Source organism: Sminthopsis crassicaudata, chromosome 3 (genome assembly GCF_048593235.1).
Source record: "Sminthopsis crassicaudata isolate SCR6 chromosome 3, ASM4859323v1, whole genome shotgun sequence".
NCBI lineage: Eukaryota > Metazoa > Chordata > Mammalia > Dasyuromorphia > Dasyuridae > Sminthopsis > Sminthopsis crassicaudata.
The window spans coordinates 518853180-518872365 of NC_133619.1; positions in this window are offsets into that span (position 1 = coordinate 518853180).

Here is a 19186-nt window from a genome sequence, read left to right on the forward strand (position 1 = left end):
TTAGATAGCAAGAATGGACAATGGACAAGGTCTGCATAATTCTGTGTTGTTTTCTGTGTTGTCATAATGCTTTGTGACCTTGAAACAAGAGCCCTGGTGACACAAAGTTAGAGGCAGGAGGCATGAACTTCTGGGTTTAAAAAGTGTCATTCAAGTCCAATTTGGTGTAGGAAAATGGGCAGGGGAAATATGTCTCTACCTTGTTATCTCAAGTTATGTCTGACTCTTTATGACCCCATAAATTATAGTACTCCAGGTCATTCTGTCCTTCTCTGTCTCTCAAAGTCTATCCAAGTTCATGATCAGTATTTCCATGACATTATCTATCTCATCACCTGTCATCACCTTTTGCTTTTGTCTTTAAACCTTCCCATCATCCAGGTCTCTTTCAAGGAGTCCCATCTTTTCATTATGTGGCCAAAGTATTTAAGCTTCAGCTTCAGCATTTGATGTTCCAGTGAACTGCCTGAATTAATACTTTAATTATTGTCTGATTTGACATCCTTGCTTTCCAAAGGACACTCAAAACTTTTCTCTAGCATACCATTGGAAAATATTGATTCTAGGGCACTCAACTAACTCTCTTTATAGTCAAAAATCTCACATTCTATACATTACTACTGCAAAAAACATAGCTTTGTCTATATCAACCGTTGTACTGCCTCAATAGAGAGACATCAAGTTTTATTCTAGGCTCACACTGCCAATAGTTGCATACACCAGATTGCATACACCAGACCCTGGGGGATATTTCCTTAATTCTACCAATCTCATCAATCCTGTCTTCAAAAGTCTTACAGCTTTTAAAATTCACCATCCTCATTCTCTATACCCTTCCATGTTTCTTTCCAGTAGAATGTCTCCCCCCTAACCTTTGGACATTTGCCCTTATTTTCCTTTCCCAGACCCTTTTTAAAAATCAAATATCTAATATTTATAAGGGAAGTCTAAAAATGGGACATCTATCTTCTCCAGTTCAGCCCTCATATAACTGACAAATTTAAATTACTAATATATAGAACTGACTATGTCACTCTACTGAAAAATCTTCAGAGGTTCCTTATTGCCTCAGGGATAAAATAAAAAATTCTCATTCTGGCATTCAAAGCCCTCCATCATTGGATTCCCATTTACCTTTCCACTCATTTTGCATTATATTCCATCATAGTTCTAATTTAATCAAGTTTTCTTAGTAGTTATTATTAGTTGTACATCACAGCCCATGTCTTGCCTCTCTGTCTTGGGACAGGTGCTCTCCCGTATTTGGAATGTTCTCTCTCATCATCTCAGCCTAGTAGAATCCCTAACTTCCTTTAATGTACACCTTAGACGCAACCCCCTTCTTGGGACCTTTCCTGAACTCCCCATGTTATTATCAATCTTGTCCTTTTGAAATTCATAAATATTACATATATATATATGTATAAATATGTGTATATATGTTGTCTTTTTTGCTTATGTCCATATTGTGTTTTCCCAGTGGAATGTAAAACCTTTGAGGTCTCCTTTTTTTTGGACTTGGTATATGTAGCACCTAGTATAGTGTCTTGCTTGTAGTAGGTAATAAATAAAACTGATTGACCCAAACATTCTGAAAAGCATTTCAAAGAAAATGACCAAAATGTCCATGTTCTTCATTAAAGAGAGTTTACTGATGGTCATATAGCGTAAGGAAATCAATGAAAAGAAAAGTTTCCTCCCATGCCAACAAGCCTATACATATACATATACATGTATATGTATATATATATATATATATATATATATATTGCTAAGGCAATTGGGGCTAGGTGACTTGCCTAGGATCACACAGCAGGAAGTGTTAAGTTCTATCCACTAAGCCACCTAGCTGTCCCACATGCCAAAATATTTATAGCAGTAATTTTTATAATCACAAAGAACTGAAAGCTAAATAGAAGTCCTTTGTTGGGTAAATGACAATGCAAGTTATAACATGTGAATGTAATATAATATTTCTGTTTTATATCATTTCAAATAACTATAAAAATGCATAAAATATCTGGGGATTGACCTCCCAAAGCACCCCCAAAGACTTGTATAGATTCAATTGCAAGTCTTAAAGAAATAAAGAATTTAAATAATTGGAATAATATTCAGTGCTTATGGCTAGGCAATGCCAATATAATAAAAATACAATACTGCCAAAATTAATTTACATCTTTAATACTATACTGAATTACCAAGGGAATACTTTACTGAACTTGATAAAATAATAACAAAATTCATTTGTGAAAACAAAAGATCTAGAAAGTCAAAGGAAGCAATGAAATCAGAATGAACAGAGAGTAAACACTTCATACCTCAAACTATGTTCTAAAGCAAGTCAACAAAATCATCGGGTATTGGTTAAAGAATAGAGAGACAGATCAATGGAACAGACTAGATAAGAGAGGTTAAAAAACAGTAGAACTCAATAACCCAGTGGCTGAAATAATGGAAAGCACAAATTACTTTGGGAGAAACTCCTTTAAAAAACTGCTGCTAAAACTGGAAAGCTGTCTGGCAGATATTAAGTTTAGACCAACATCTTATACCATACTCTACAATGCACTCTAAATAAACATGTGACTTTAATATTAAAGATCATACTATTTTTAAAAAGTAGAAGAGAAGAACATCATTCTCTCATAGATCAAAAAATAACAATTAGAAAAGATAAAATGGGTAACTGATCACTTGAAAATAAAAAAAAAAACTGCACAGACAATGTTAATGCATTTGGAATAAAAAGGGAAAGAAGTAGCTGAATGGGAAAAGAGAATCTTTGTATCAATTTCTCTGATAAGGTTTGGCAAACATTTTCTATGTGTGTATATGTACAATATATGTATATGAATGTGTTATGTATATATATACTGTATATATGTGTAAATAATGTATATATCTAATAGCCAGTCCCTAATAGATAAATGGTCAAAGGATATGAATGGTTCTTAAAAGAACAACCAAATATTCACCACCACATGAAAAAGTGCTCTAAATTACTCATAAGGGAAATTAAAATAAAACCACCCTGAGATTTCACCACACATCCTGCAAATTGGCAAAAATGGCCAAAAAGTGGAACAGTTTATGTTGAAGGGAGTATAGAAAGATAGGCATATTAATAAATTATGGGTGGAGCAGTGATATTGCACAATTACTTTGGAAAGCAATTTGGAAATTTGCAAATAAAATTCCTAAAATATCCACATCCTTTGAACCAGAGGCTTCATTACTGGTTATACATCCTGAAGAAACCATTGATAAAAAAGAACAAAAGTTTTTCATATACTCCAAAATATTTATTGCAGCACCACTTTTTGTGATGGCTAAAAATTGAAAAAAAAGTAGATGCCCATCAACTGGGTAATGGTTAAATGGATTGTAGTATATGAATGTACTGGAGTATTATTGTGCTATAAGAAATGATGAATGTGATGAATGCAGAGAAATATGGAAAAATCTATATGAACTGATACAGAGTAACGTAAGCAGAGTCAAGAAAATCACACACACACACACACACACACACACACACACACACACACACACACACACACTAAAACAGTGTAAATTGAAAGAACAACTACATATGAAAACACATCCCCAATCTACTCTTTCATGAAGGTGGGAGGTCCACAGAGTTTCATATTCCACATTTTTGGAAAAGTACTTTTCCAATGTATTGATTAGTTTTACTGCCCTTTCCTCTCTCTCTCTCTTAAAAAAATGTTATTTGTCACATGGGATAGCTCTCTGGTAGGGAGAGAGAGAGAGCACATTGGATACTGTGGGGATATAAAAACAGAAAATAGCAATAAAATTTATTTTTAAAAAGATATAAGGACAAAATTTGGCCCTAAAGAATAAGGATAAGGATGGTTCCAACTGATTGATGGTGTGGTGTTGACTGAGGGAAGACCCCTGTTTTCTTTCTCTTAATTGCTAAAATTAAAAAATTAGCACATCCAGCAGAGTTTTCCCATAGCACCTAGGAGCCTGGGACTAGAGTTAGGAAGACCCATCTTCTGGAGTTCAAATATGACCTCAGATACTCATTAGCTATGTGACCCTGGGCATTTGCCTCAATTTCCTCATCTGTAAAATGAGTTGGAGAAGGAAATGGCAAACCACTTCAGTCTCCTCTGTTCTATCATTTTAATCATCTCCCAATCTCTGCAACCCTGTCTGGAGTCCTAACTACTGCATTAGTGAGTCTGACTTCTTTTGTGAGAGTGGGGTGGGGTGGCAGACATACTTGAATTAAAATCACACTTCAGGAATGAGGGAAAGAAAGAAGATTGAAGTAACATTAAAAAATGATGAAAAATACAAGTGGAGATAGACACATATTTATTTCATTGCAATTGAATTGAGAAATAGCCCAGGGTTAGCTAAAAGATATGTCATTTCATGACTTTGGAACACAGAAATTGTATGTTCTATATACATTCTTTTAAAAATACTTCAATTGCACAAACATCTATAAAGCACCTACTGTATGCAAATCACTATGCTAGATACAAAGCTTAGATAAGGCATGCTCGAAGCCCTCACGTAATTATAGGTTGGTAGACAGATAAGAGACCTATCAATATGTATAAAACCTGAGCGGTGTCAGTGTGGGCGGAAGTGGAAGGAAAGTCAACAACTAGCTAAAATGAGGAGCCTGAGAATATGATTTGGATTTCTGTAGTACAGCTTGTGATTCAGAATGATGAGCTCTTGACCAAGGATAGGATATGTCTAATGAAGCCTGGGAAGATTGCATTTGCCTGGAGACTTGGAGATCTTCAAGAGGGCTTTAAACTGAAAATGGAGGAGAAATGAGAAAACAAACATGTACTAAGCCAGATGTCACAGAGAGAAGCAGCCATGACATGGGAAGGAATGCAGAAATAATAACTGAAAGTTATATAAGGTTTTAAGGCTTGTAAGGTGCTATACGAACATCACCTCATTTATTAGCTACCAAATCAATGACAGATGTACTGGATGTAACGTCGTGTCTATTTTACAAATGAGGAAAATGAATTTCTGAGAGGTTAGATGACTACAAATATAGGTCTTCTTACCTTCAATTACCACAAAAATCTATAAGAAAAATCAAGGTATATCAAAAGAACTTTGCATTTGATCACTTCTCAGTTGAGATTCTAGTTCTTTGCTCAGTACTGGGTATATACAAAGACAAAAATAAAACAGTCCCTGTCCTCAAAGAACTTACATTTAAAAGGATAGAAATATCAGAGGATTTAGGTCCAAATCTCAGCTCTGCAATTTCACTACCTGTGTGATCTTGAGCAAATCACTTTAATAGCGCCTCCTTTGCAATGTGAGGGAATGGGGTAGGTAATTTCTAAGACCCCTTAAAGCTAAAAATCTTGCAATTAAAGTGTACTGTAAGAAGAATAATGGTAGTACTCATGGTTGCAGATGATGGCTACATCCCTCCACTGCTCAGGAATACCCTAGCGGCCCACGCAGATTCAACTTTACAGTAAGCACTTAATAAATGATGACTATTACTGAGACCTATTGTGATATGACTCAAGACTAATGTATAATAGTTTTGTCTATCTTATTTAAAGGAGTCTGTAGGGGGTGGTAGGCATGCTGAACAGTTGAGTGAGGAACAAAAGAGGGAGAAATGAAAGCATTATTGTGAAGGGAGTATATTAAAAGACTGCCTGGTCAGGTGAAGGAAACAGGTTCTAGAAGCAACTGAAAAAGTCAGCAAGAAGAAATTCTGGAGTAATAGTAGATTCAAATCCACAACCTCTGTAGGAAAATAGAAGAATGGAAACCTTTCTGTTAAAGGTAGGATAAGTAAATATTCTTGGCTTGTTTTGTTGTGCTTCCAAGGGAGTGAAAGTGATATGAACTGTGAACCATATTCTGGGTAATAAGTAGAAAGTAGTTTCTAAAGTGAAAAATGATAAGAACCTTGGGAAGCAATCACACCATTTAAAAATCTGAGATAAGATGAGAAGGAGAAAGCCAGGCATAAACTGACATACATCATAGATTTGGGGAGAATGAATTTCAAAGAATAGATAGGTGGGCTACCATGTTCCAAAATTCTTTAAAAGAAGTGAACCCAAGAGATGGGAAGCACTCAAGAATTAATTTTTTGGGGGAAAAATAGAAGTGATTCTGATGAAAAAGAAAAGAGAGAACTATTTAAAAGGAACTATAAGATATCACAGGGGACATATTCCCCATCTTAGCGTTTTAAAAGCAATGTACAGAAAATGGAAACAAGTACAGGTAACTGGACATGAATATAAAGGAGTGGCAAGATCTAGTAAGAATGATGATTATAGTGCTGGGCTTCAGCATACACTGAGGCTGGAAACTGATGTTAAGAGCTTTTTAGGTACAATGAGAGTAGAGCAAGACTCAAATAATGGATGGCTCACTGCTTAGCGTGCATGGAAGATGAAGATGGTAAGAATCTGAGTACTATGCTTAGAACAATGTAGATGCTCAATGTGTCGAATGTTTGTTGAATGATGGAGAGAAGGCAGAATCATTCCATTCCTCACTGGCTTCTGTTTTCTCCACCAAGAAAAATAACCACCAGTCTGGAAAACAACAAAAACAACTAACTGGGAATTTAAACACAAAACAAGATGACAGTAAGAGAGCATTTAGCTAGGCTCAGAGAATTCAAGCCATAACGCTTAGAAGAGGTAGACACCCAAGAGTACTAGAATAACCTGAGATACATGGCTGGATTGTCACTGATGAGTTTTTAAATAACTGTGTAAAACGGCAAAGATGCTATATTGTTGGAGATGGTCAATGGTTGATTTTCAATAAATGGGACAAGGTCATATTCTTCAAAACTCACTTTGATGAGCTTGATTTTAATTTCTGACAAAATTCTAGTATGTATTATTAAAAGGCTGGTTTTAAGGTTCTTAGAAAAGAGAAGTTATGATCACTAATAATATCTAGTGTTTATATATCACTTTGTGGTTTTCAAAATACTTTTTATACATTACTGTATTTGGCACTAACAAAAGCCCTATGAAGTAGATGCTGTTATTATCCCCATTTATAAAGACTAAAGATGAGAAGTTAAATGATTTGTCAGGAGTCACACAGTTATTAAGTATCTAAAACAGGATTTGAATTCAGTTCTTTGTGACCCCCAAATCTAACACCCTATCCATTGTACTACAGTCCTGAGAGTTGTGGAAAATTAGGTTAGAATTTGGTTGCTCAGAGAAGTTTATTAGTACTTCACTAGTAGTTCATTAGTAGGTCCAGTTTCATGATAGCATGCTTGTTTGGATTCTGGATAATGGATGATACTCTCCCTCTTTTCCAGTCACCAATAGAGTGAAACAAGGATATATATATATATATATACTTGTTCCTATGTTTTCAGCAATGTTATTGGATGTCTTCATTGAGGATGAACATGGCATCAAGGTCAGCTGCTGTAAAGATGGTAAATTATTTAACTTGAAAAGGCTACCAACCAAGACTAAAGTGGTGGGAGAGTTGGTACATGATTTTTTGTTTGCAGATGATTGTGCCCTCAACACAGACTCTGAAGCTGAGATACAACAAAATGTGGATCAATTCTCTGCCACTTGTGTTAATTTTGGCCTGGACAATTAATATCAAGAAAACAAAGATACTTCATTAGCCAGCACCACACCATCCACACGTGGAATCACTGGTTACAGCAAATGGCGAGTTGTGAATACTAAGGATAAATTCACTTACCTTGGCAATACACTTTCCAGGAATGTATACATTGATAATGAGAGCTAGCTCAGTGTTTAAGAGACTCTGAAGGAAAAGTGTGGAGAGGAGGGGTATTAGACTGACTACTAAACTGAAGGCTTGCAGAGCATTGTTCTGACCTTATTGTTTTATGCCTGAGAAAGCTGGACAGTGTACCAGACCCATGCCAGAAAACTGAATCGCTTCTATTTGAATTGTCTTAGCAAGCTTCTGAAGATCATCTGGCAGGATAAGGCAGCAGACACAGATCCTTTCTGTAACTAATTTGCCAAGCATCCTAACACCACAGTGGGGAGCGCAACTCTGATGGGCTAGCCACATTATTCAAATGTCACATGTATGCTCACTAAAAAGTCCATTTTGTACAGAACTCACACGAGGCAAGAGCTCACATGGGTCAGAAGAAGTGATAAAAGGACACTCTCAAGGTCTCTTGGAAGAACTTGGGAATTGATTGGGTGACATGGGAGATACTGGCAAAGGATCACCCAGAATGATGTTCCTTCATCAGAGAAGGCACTGTGCTCTTTGGGCAAAGCAGAAAAGACACACACATTTAGAGACATCTTCCCTCTAAATGTTCATGTAGATTGCTTGTGCACTCCCTGTGGTAGAGCATTCTGAGCTCATCTTGGTCTGATCTACCACAGTTAGAAACACTGATTCCAATATGTGATATTATTTGGGTCCTCTTTGAGAATCAAGGACTATAACAAACCAAAATGGCAGGATGAAAAGTAGAGTTCAAGACATAAATTCTTTTTTTTGCCAGTATTTTATAGCTCTTTATAATGGTACAAACACTAATAAAATCTGCACCTTTCTTTTTTATTTTAATAGTTTTTATTTACCAGATATGTGCATGGGTAATTTTACAACATTGACAATTGCCAAACCTTTTGTTCTAATTTTTCCCCTCCTTCCTCCTTCCCTCCCCCAGATGGCAGGTTGACCAATACATGTCAAATATGTTCAAGTATAAGTTAAATACAATATATGTATACAAGGACATAGATTCTTTAAAAGCTGTGAGCAAAATGAATGGAGATACAAAATTCAGGGGTCAATCAGGAATGACTATAGCCCAAGTTGCCTGCAGCAGAAATATTATGAGATGAATTAATTAGGTAAATTGGCACCAAACCATAAAGAGTTTTGAGTAGCAAATTAAGGAGGTTAAGCTTTATTCCCTCAGTCGGGAAGCAGTAGGGAATGGGAATGTCAAGCGTCATAACCAAGTGTATGTAAGGAAAGATGAACCTACTGATTGTATGAAGGACAGATTGAAGGGGAATAAATGTGGAGGCAGGGACACCAGTTAGGTGGTTATTATAATAGTTCAGGTGAATGGAAGATAGGGCAATGATAGAACAGAAAGAGCAAATGAAAAGATGGATTGCAGAGGAGGTATTGTGTAATCACAGATAAGGGATATGATGGGGGAAAGGAAGAGTCCAAGATAACACCAAGATTTGAACATGGAGGCTAATTTCTCTCTGTCTCTTTTTTGATTGCCATTTTTCACGGTTTAGATAGTAAATGGTTCTGACCCTCATGTGAATAATATTGTAGTAAAGAAAGAAGACACACAGATATCATTTGATAAGTTTAAAAAATATTAGGTTAAATTTGAGAATATTGGTCAGTGAGGTGGCACAGTGAAGGGCCTGGAGTTAGGAAGACCTAAGTTCAAATTCAGCCTCAGATACTTATTAGCTGTGTAACCCTAGGCAACTCACTTACCTTGTTTGCCTCAGTTTCCTCATCTGTAAAATGAACTGGAGAAAGAAATGGCAAATCCCTCCAGTATCTTTATCAAGAAAACCCCAAATGGGGTCACCAAGAGTCAGACATACTGGAAAGGACTGAACTACAAGAAGATTGGAAGGAGTGACATTGTTGAGTGGGGGAATACTTGGTCTTTAAGGGATGAACAGGAATTTAATATATTAAAAGGAATAGGAAGCTACAACTGAAAAGTAGGTAATACAATGACAGGTAAGATGGAATGGTGAATAGCATGCTGACATGGGGATTCAGATTTGGATTTAATCCTACCTCTGACACTTTGGAAAAATCACTTAACCTCTCAATTCTCTAAGCAACTTTCTTTTATTCCATTTACATTTTATTTTACTTTTTCCATTAAACAAAAATCATTTTCTCTACCTCCTATCCCACCCCCATTAAAAAAAAAAAAGAAAAAAAAATTAAACACATTGACTGTGTCTGACAGTATGTGCCACATTCTATGCTCACAGCCTCCCACTTCTGCAATGAAGGGAAAGAGAAGAAATTTCCTAACTCTTCTCCGGAACCAAGTTTGATTCTTAAAATTATATAGCTTTCAGTTTATTTCATTGTTATTGTTCTTTAAGTTTATATTGTTGTAGTCATTGTGAATGCCATTATCCTGTTTCCATTTACTGCACTCTGCATTTGTTCATTTATGTCTTCCCATGCTTCTATGAATTCTTCATATTCCACATTTCTTATAAGACAGTCATTACATTTCTATGCCAGTTTGCTATTCCCCAATCAATGGGCAACTAATTATTTCAGTTCTGAGAATATTTTGGTGCATCTGACACCTTTCTATATTTGGCATATAAATCTGATATATACATACATATATTTATATTTATATAGTTTATAAATGGACTAGAATATACATACTCAAAGATCTCACTGCTCATATATATATATATATATATATATATATATATATATATATATATATATATATATATATATATGTGTGTGTGTGTGTGTGTGTGTGTGTGTGTGTGTATGCATATATCCATCCATACACATAGTAGTTAGATGATATAATGCATAGAACACTTGGCCTGGATTCCGGAAGAAGATTCCTCCTGAGTTCAAATCCACCCTCAGATACTTACTAGTTGTGCAATCCTGGCCAAGTCACTTAAGCCTGTTTGCCTCAGTTTCCTCATCAGAGAAGGAAATGGCACACCCTCCAGTATTTTTGCCAAGAAAACCCCAAATGGGGTCATGATAAGTCAGACATGAATGAAAAAATGACTGAATAATAACTGTGTGTGTGCATGTATGTTTGTGTGAATTTGAGGAAGGGATAGGTATTTTAGTCAGTTTGTAAGCATGATTCCAAATTGCTTTTCACACTAGTTGGAATAGTTCCCAGCTCTAGCAGCAGTGCATTAGTGTGTCTATTTTCCTTTAGCCCCTCTAACATTGATAATTAACATCGTTTACCATTTCCCCCCAATTTAATGGGTATGAAATAAAATCCTACAGTAATTTTGATCTGCATTTCTCTTAGTAATTTAAATTACTCTTTATTATAAAAAATAGTTGTTCATTATTTGTCATTCTTTCCCTCAGAAATGTTTGCACATATCCTTTAACTATTTCTTTATTTGGGAGATGACATACTGCATTCATTTATGATAGCTCACTATGTATCCTGGAAATCAGACCCTTATCAGAAGTATTTGATACAAAGATTTATTTTCTCAATTGTTTTTTCTTTGCATCCTTGTTGCACTTACTTTGTTCATGCAAAAGCCAGAAGGACCTACTTTATACTTTCTTTACTATTTTCCCTCCCCCTTTTACCCTGGTGTCCCACTTACATCCATAATTGCATATGTATGGTGAGCACACCCACCAACTTCTCATGGTATGGCACTATTGGTTCTCTGCTATTTTTTCTCCTCAGCAAAGAAGAATTATTTCCCTATCCAAGCATCCCTGTGTCCGTCCCCTCAAGCCAATGATCCAGCTCTCTACTGGTTTTCCTGATTTGTTGCAGCAGATGAAAGCAGAGCAGTGTGTGTTCATGGGCAGCAGGGACAGGAGGGCGAGGGCATTTCAGGACGCATGAATGGCCTGGATAGCTAGAGATCATTGACGGCAATAGTGAGAGATTCCTGCATTCAGAATTCTCCGCCCGCTCCCTCCTCCCCCCCTTGCCTGCCTGACCCGGGCCTGTTGACAGGCTCCTTGGGCCTGATTTAGGAAGGGCTGTGTGGAGGAGTCATCCCTTCCTAATAGGCCTGGGCTGTAATTCACAACCACCATCCCCCTCTTTTCACTTCCTCCTCCCAAAGTAGCCACTGCAGTTGTAGCATTTAGGGCAGATTTAAGATCAAGATGAAATCAGATTCACCAAACAAGGTGTCAGGCTCAGCAGGAGGGGCTGGGGGCCGGGGAGTTATAGCCTGGGAGCCCCAGAGTCCCTGGGAGACTATTAAGTGTGTCCGTATTTTATGGGCAGACACAATACTGAGTGAATCATTCATAAACCAATTACAGGAATGTTTCCTCTTCCTTGGCCTCTCCCTAAATGCTAAAGAAAAGTTCAGGTGGGTGGGTGGGCCATAATCTGTGTGGGAAAACCCATGTCCTTTCCACCCATCAGTCATGGTGCCCATGTTGGGAGATAGGCTCAGGGTGGGGCGCTCTCCAGGGTTCTGAAGCATCCTAAGCGACTCAGGGGCCATTCTCTTCTGAATTTCCAATGACTGACATTCTGTTGCCTTCTCACACAGAAAATTCAATCGTGTAGTTTATCTGTTCTGGTTTGGCTGCTGAGATTCCAACCCAGTGCTCTTTGCATTTCAAGGGTGGTCAAAGCTTCCTCCTCCGTGAAGCACTTAGAGATGAAAGGTAGCTAGGCGACATGGACGGAGAGGATATTTGCCAGATCAGGTTCAACCAAAGCCCGCTCTCCAAACACAGCACGCCCCCCCCCTAAGTGCACACACCTGCCCCCTCCCCACTCACACAGACGATCCACTCGGATGCACCCCGGCTCTCCGGGTGAACGGTGGCTGTGTGCTCTTGCTGGATGACTCCAGGGAGTACAGAGATGCTCAGGGGAAGCAAAGCCCCGGGGGACCCAGATGCTTGTCTGTCAGGTCCAGCTGCCCTGAGCTCTGACGACTTGACAGGTGGCATTAGCATAAAAACCTCGGGTAGTGGCAGCTGCCGGCTCCATGCCAGAGCCCTGGGCGTCTCTGCTTGGTGCCATTCACTGTCACTGAGATCAGGGACCTGCCAGAGAGAGGGGTTTTGCCGTCTCTCACTCAGGTCTCACTCCAATTTTGGGTGCTTCCCAATTCCAGAGTTCTAGGAGTAGGAACAGCTCTTTACTCCCATATCCGGCTCTCTCAAAGTGGGTCATGAATAGCAAATGGTGAGAAAAGAGAATTTTATGCCCCTGCTCCCCGTCTCTCATTATCCCTGGGAGCCCAAGATGCTGCCATCCTCGCTCCTGCCCTGTAACATTTTCAGATGGGGAAGCCAAGCCCAGCCAGCTGGTTCTGCCTCCCTTCTCCCACCTCCCCACAATCCTCTGTTTCCCCCCACAAACTCTGGTGAGTTTTTTTAAAAAGCAAAAATGGGTTTTATCTGTACTCTGTTAGCTTTACCACTCCAAGAAAGAGAGGGAATACTAATAGGGAAGGACTTGGACCTAGGGATTTTTAAGCTGAAAACAACCTTAGAGATCAGCTAGCTTAATGACTTCATTTTATTTATGGAGAAACTGACACACAAAGGAAGGGACACTTTCTCAAGATCACAAAACGAATAGTACCAGGGCTAGGACCAGGACTCTTTTTCTTGGCTCTTTTTCACTAATGTGTGCTCTTCCCACTACTATGCTAGCACAGACACACACACATATACACATTTAGACATAGATAGGTATATGTAGAGGTACACACACTTTCCAAAATACATACACATATGTAGTCATAGATAGGTATATGTAGAGATATTTTCCAAATCAGGGAAACCTCAGGAGGACAGGCAATGTGTCCAGCAGCTCACCCTAAAACACATTTCCCCACTATCTTTTGGGATTCCTCATCTGTTTCCATGAAGTGGGTCCCTGTAGGGGAAAGAAGGGAGCTTCCAGTATCTCCTAAACTCCTCATGGAAGCATCTGCATAATTGCTTGATGGAGGAACCCAAAAATCAGGGGAGGAGAAAAGCCAGGAGGCCAGCAAACCACATCAGTAAGCTAAAATATTGGTCAGAGAGCTAAAAATATATTGATAGGTATCCCCTTCCTCCCTCAATGTATTAATGTGGTTTTTAAAATAAGTCAGCCTCCTTCTAGCTCTCCCTTTTCACTGTCATTTATTTCAGTTTTTATCTCCACAACAAAAATTCCTTCCAACTTTTTTTTTCCCTCTCTCTCCCTCTAATGCTCTTCACTTTCAAATGCTAATAATCTCCAGCTGTAAAAGGCTTAGAAGTGGCTCTAGATTGTTTGATCTTTGGCCTGTGATCTGCTTTCATCTCTCTGCTTTCAAATGTTACTTCAGATTTACTTTAACCTATTAACATGCTTGGTATTCATAGACACACACTCTCCCCACACAAGCTTCCATTCTCCCCAACAACCCCAATTTTTACCCCCCCCCATTCTAATGAAGCAGGGAAAGTGAAATTAGAAGACATTTAACTTTCACAATTTTAAAGAAGAAAGCCTGGGAGAGAGAAAAAGAGAGAGATAGAAACAGACAGAGACACAGAGAGAAATAGAGAATGATTAAAACATGAGAGAAATTAGAACTAGAAATTAAAAGAGAGATGAGGGGAAGGAAAAGAAAGGGGAGAAATGATATAGAGTGAGAAAAAAAAGGAAAGGAGTAGAGAGAAGAGAAGGGGAGAAGAAAAGAAAAGAGAAGATGAAAAAGAGAAAGGAAGATTGAGAAAAGAGTAGTGGAGAAAAAAGAAAAAGGAGAAAAGATGGGAAAAAGGGAGTTGGAAGAAAGGGAAGAGAAAGGGGATAAGAGTCAAGAGAGGAGAAATAAAAGGTACTAGAGGGAGGAGAAAAGAAGATTGAGAAAGGAGAAGAAAAAGGAGAATAGCTGTAAGAAAGAAGGAGAAATAGAGGAGGAAGAGAAAGAGAGAGGAGAATGAAGAATTAAAAGAGAAGGAAAGAAAAAGGAGAAGAAAGGAAAGGAAAAGAGGCAGAGAGAGAAATTAAAAAATAAAGGAAGGGGAGAAAAAGCTAGAGAGAGGAGGGAGAGTTAGAAAAAGGAAAGAATTGGTGAAGGGAGACAAAGAGGACAGAAGGGAAGGGAAGTAGAAAAGAGGAGAAAAGGAAAGTAATAATAAGGGAAGGGATTAAAGACCACCAAAGGAAGACAGATTGAAAAAAAGGAAGATTAGAAAAAAGGGAGAAGAGGAGAGAGAGAAGAGAAAGAGAGAGGAGAGAGAGAAGAGAGAGTAAAGGAGGAGGGAGAGGGGAGGGAAGGAGGGAGAAGGAGAGAAAGAGGGAGGGAGGGAGACAAAAAGGGAAGGAGGGAGAGAAAGAGGGAAGGAGAGAGGGAAAGAGAGAAGAGAGGAGAGAAGAGGAGAGGAGCCATTGTAGGAGAAGCTGCCTCTGGCTTGTTAGACAATATCTAAATCCAGTTCCTCCCTAGCCAGGGAGCGGGCACTGGAGAAATGCTGAATTACTACTTAAGATTTCTTGCTACAGTGGTTGTGCTGGAATCTCTGGCATGTTCATTTCCACAGGAGCAGAGAGTCATGAATATGGATGAAACCCCTTACTGAGACCACACGGGTCTGGTTCAATTATTTGCGATATAAAGTAGCACATAAGGATTCTTGGGGCTTGATCATCTCCCAACGGGTGTAGGGAAGTTGGAGCCGGGGAGGGCATTTGAAACTGGGGAATGGGAAAGGTTCCTTGGCCCTGGAAAGGATGCCAAATGGGAGGAAGCTGGACCTCAAGGCCCTCTGAAAGTCACCGTGTCATCAGAATTCCTCTGTAGGCTCCAGTTACATCTGGATATCTGAGCCCAGCCCTGAGCACAGGGAAGGAGACCACGTCCCTCCTCCTCCTCCAGCACACCTCACCACAGCTGTAACTCCAGCTGTCCTGACCCATCGCCCTTGACACAAGGAAAGGGCTGGTTTTCAGACATTAGTGGATCCAATAAATCAGGATCAGGAATTATTGAATGCTGGGCTAATGAATAACCCCTCACAATGTCAGCATCAGCCTCTCTCTGGACCCTGGAGGAGGAAAGAGATAGTTTCTCCAGCCCCCACCTCTTTGGAGAAAGCTGATGTGAGAGTAGCCAGACCCACTCATTTTATCTTCCCTTCCTAGACAAAGGACAAGTATGGGGGTTAGAGATAATGGTAAGCAGATGGAGCAGGGAGTGCAGACCCTCAGGACATGGAATGGAATGAGGAGAAAAGCTTCTTTCTCATGAAGAAGGAAAGATTCCCCAAATAGATGAAAGTCCAACTTTTCTTGAATTTATCTACCTATGTTGGGGATTTCTTTCAAATGGAAATTAGGGTTGTTGCTGTGCAGCTGTATCCTGACTATCCCAGGGTCACATAGCCAGTAAGTTATCTGAAGCTAGATTTGATCTCTAGAAAAAAATGAATCTTCCTGACTTCATGTCCAATGCTCTATCTACTGTCCCACTAGCTTCCCAAGGAATTGTGGGTGTGGCTAACTTGGAGGCTACTAATTACTGAAGAAATAGTAACCAACCACATTAGTCTCAGTCCCTTCTTTCTTAAACATCTGTTATTCTAAGGATGTCCATTGCTAACTTATGAACGCTGAGTCCAAAACCTGAAGGTTCTTGTTCTGTGCCGCGGGAGGATGGAAAGCTGTTGGGTATCTCATTGTGTGTTTGAAGATTAGAGCACATTTAACAAAATATCCACACTTAGATTCATGGGGCGATATAGATATCTAGGAGAGTCACACAGGATAAGATGGGCAGGCTGGAAAGTTTCCAGTATTATGGATGGGAACCTGGGCCATTTGAGAATTTGAATACCTAGAGCTTGGACTTACATGAGCTGGAGTTAGCTTTTCCTTGGGATGCTCCCCAGCCTCTCCTGAAGGTACCATTGTCATCTATGACTGCCCTCACCCCATATGCTTTATTTGGTTGCTCAGGAGTGAGCAAAGGTGGGGAGATCTGGCTTAAAGCAATGCCCAAAGGAATTATAGCAGAGGGGGACTTATGAAAATTTCTTGGTAGATGCAGGCAAATGAGGGGGGTATTTAATGAATATTAATTTATGACAGTGATAAAGTAGCAAATTAGAAGTAACATTATTAATAATAATATCTCACACTTAAACAAAGCTTTGCCATTTATTATTCAGTGCTTTATTTCTAAGTATGAGATAGGTGGTATGAGTGTTTTATTCCCATTTTACAGATAAACATCAATTATTCAGCGAGCATTTCTGAACTGTGTGCCAGGCCCTAAGTACTGAGGAGTATCTTGCTCAGCTACATATCTAGTAAACAAAAAAGATGAGCCTTGAACACAGAGCTCTGCACCCTAAGTCTGGTGCTTGTTTTACCTTACTACCTTGCCTTGCATCCCACTTGTATCCAGTACATAATTTTAGTGCCCCCCATCAATTTTACCCTCTAGCAACAAACCTACTTCAAAGCTAGAAGGCCAGGCCTGGCCTACATGTGTCCCTCTGAACCACCATGAGGAGGTAGTCCCCTTGATGCTCCTTTTTGGCCCCTCTAACCCGGGCTCAGGAAGGGCTCTGCAAACCACTGTCCCAGAGCGTTTTCAGCTGCAATGACTTCTAGCAGGCAAGACCCACGGGCCTGGGATTGGCGTTGTCACTAACTCACTGATTATGTGACGTGAGCATACCCTAACCTTCTCTGCGTGTCACTTCCCCCATCTCTAAAATGGAAGGCTGGAACTAGTTTATCTCTTAAGGTTCCTTCCAAGTCTAAGATTTTATAAGGAGACGCTAAGGGGTGAACAGGTTGTGGCCCTGGCGGCTGGTCTTAAATGTCCTGTGAAGGAGCTGACCCGAGGAATGGAGACACCTCTTATTACCTGCAGGTATCCTGCCAAGAACAGAGGTGGAACGACTGTAGGCAGCCAGCCCTGTGAACATGCTACCAGTAGTCACTCTTTAATTGAAACGCTCCTGCTCTGCCCTCTCTCTCCAGACGCCACGGGGCCTGTGGGATGCTGCAGGTTGTCTCTGGGCATGCCCTAGCTGGGGCCAAGTGGGATTAAATGGAATTAGTCACTTTATGTGCCCACTCCTCCTGCCCAGAGCTTCCAAGAGAGTGGGCCAGAGACACAGGAAGAAATGCTCCAAGATGAAGCGGTTTCTTGGGAGCCTGGAGGTCCGGGCTCAAAAACGGGAGCAGCCTGCTTCTTCTTCTCTTTTTGGTCCTAACCTCCAGGAGGTGGATGGGGAGGAGGAGTGAGCCCGCTCCCTCTGTCCCCAGTTACTGAAAAGAGCAAATGCAAATGTGGCCAAAAAACAATACCCAGAATACACTGCCACGATTCCTAGGGGCTCGCTCTAAGTTAAAGCTTGCCTCCTCATGGGGGCTGACATTTTCCCTGGTTCAAACAACATCTGCGGCTCGCTGAGCTCTGTGAAAGGTGAAGGAGCTGCTGCTACTGTCGGGTGCTGCTGCCTCCACCATCCCTGCCTCTGCAGACTAAAGTGGGGGGGGGGGGAAGGAAAACTTACCACTGCCTGCCCTCCAGCCTGTCTGCAATCTGGAGAGCAAACTCGGCTCTCTTTCCCTCCCTTCCTCTCTCCCTTATGGTCCCATGGCCTAAGGCCCTAGGCCTAGGTGCAAGTGGAGGCTGGGGCTCAGTGTTAGGCCTGGATACAAGCAGAGGCTGGGGCTCAGTGTTAGGCCTAGGTACGAGCAGAAGCTGGGGCTCAGTGTTAGGCCTGGGTAGGAGTGGAGGCTGGGGCTCAGTGTTAGGCCTGGATACGAGCGGAGGCTGGGGCTCAGTGTTAGGCCTGGGTAGGAGTGGAGGCTGGGGCTCAGTGTTAGGCCTGGGTAGGAGTGGAGGCTGGGGCTCAGTGTTAGGCCTGGGTAGGAGTGGAGGCTGGGGCTCAGTGTTAGGCCTGGGTAGGAGTGGAGGCTGGGGCTCAGTGTTAGGCCTGGGTAGGAGTGGAGGCTGGGGCTCAGTGTTAGGCCTGGGTAGGAGTGGAGACTGGGGCTCAGTGTTAGGCCTGGATTCGAGCGGAGGCTGGGGCTCAGTGTTAGGCCTGGGTAGGAGTGGAGGCTGGGGCTCAGTGTTAGGCCTGGGTAGGAGTGGAGGCTGGGGCTCAGTGTTAGGCCTGGATACAAGCAGAGGCTGGGGCTCAGTGTTAGGCTGGGTAGGAGTGGAGGCTGGGGCTCAGTGTTAGGCCTGGGTAGGAGTGGAGGCTGAGGCTCAGTGTTAGGCCTGGGTAGGAGTGGAGGCTGGTGCTCAGTGTTAGTCCTGGGTACCAGCAGCGGCTGGGGCTCAGTGTTAGGCTGGGTAGGAGTGGAGGCTGGGGCTCAGTGTTAGGCCTGGGTAGGAGTGGAGGCTGGGGCTCAGTGTTAGGCCTGGGTAGGAGTGGAGGCTGGTGCTCAGTGTTAGGCCTGGGTACCAGCAGCGGC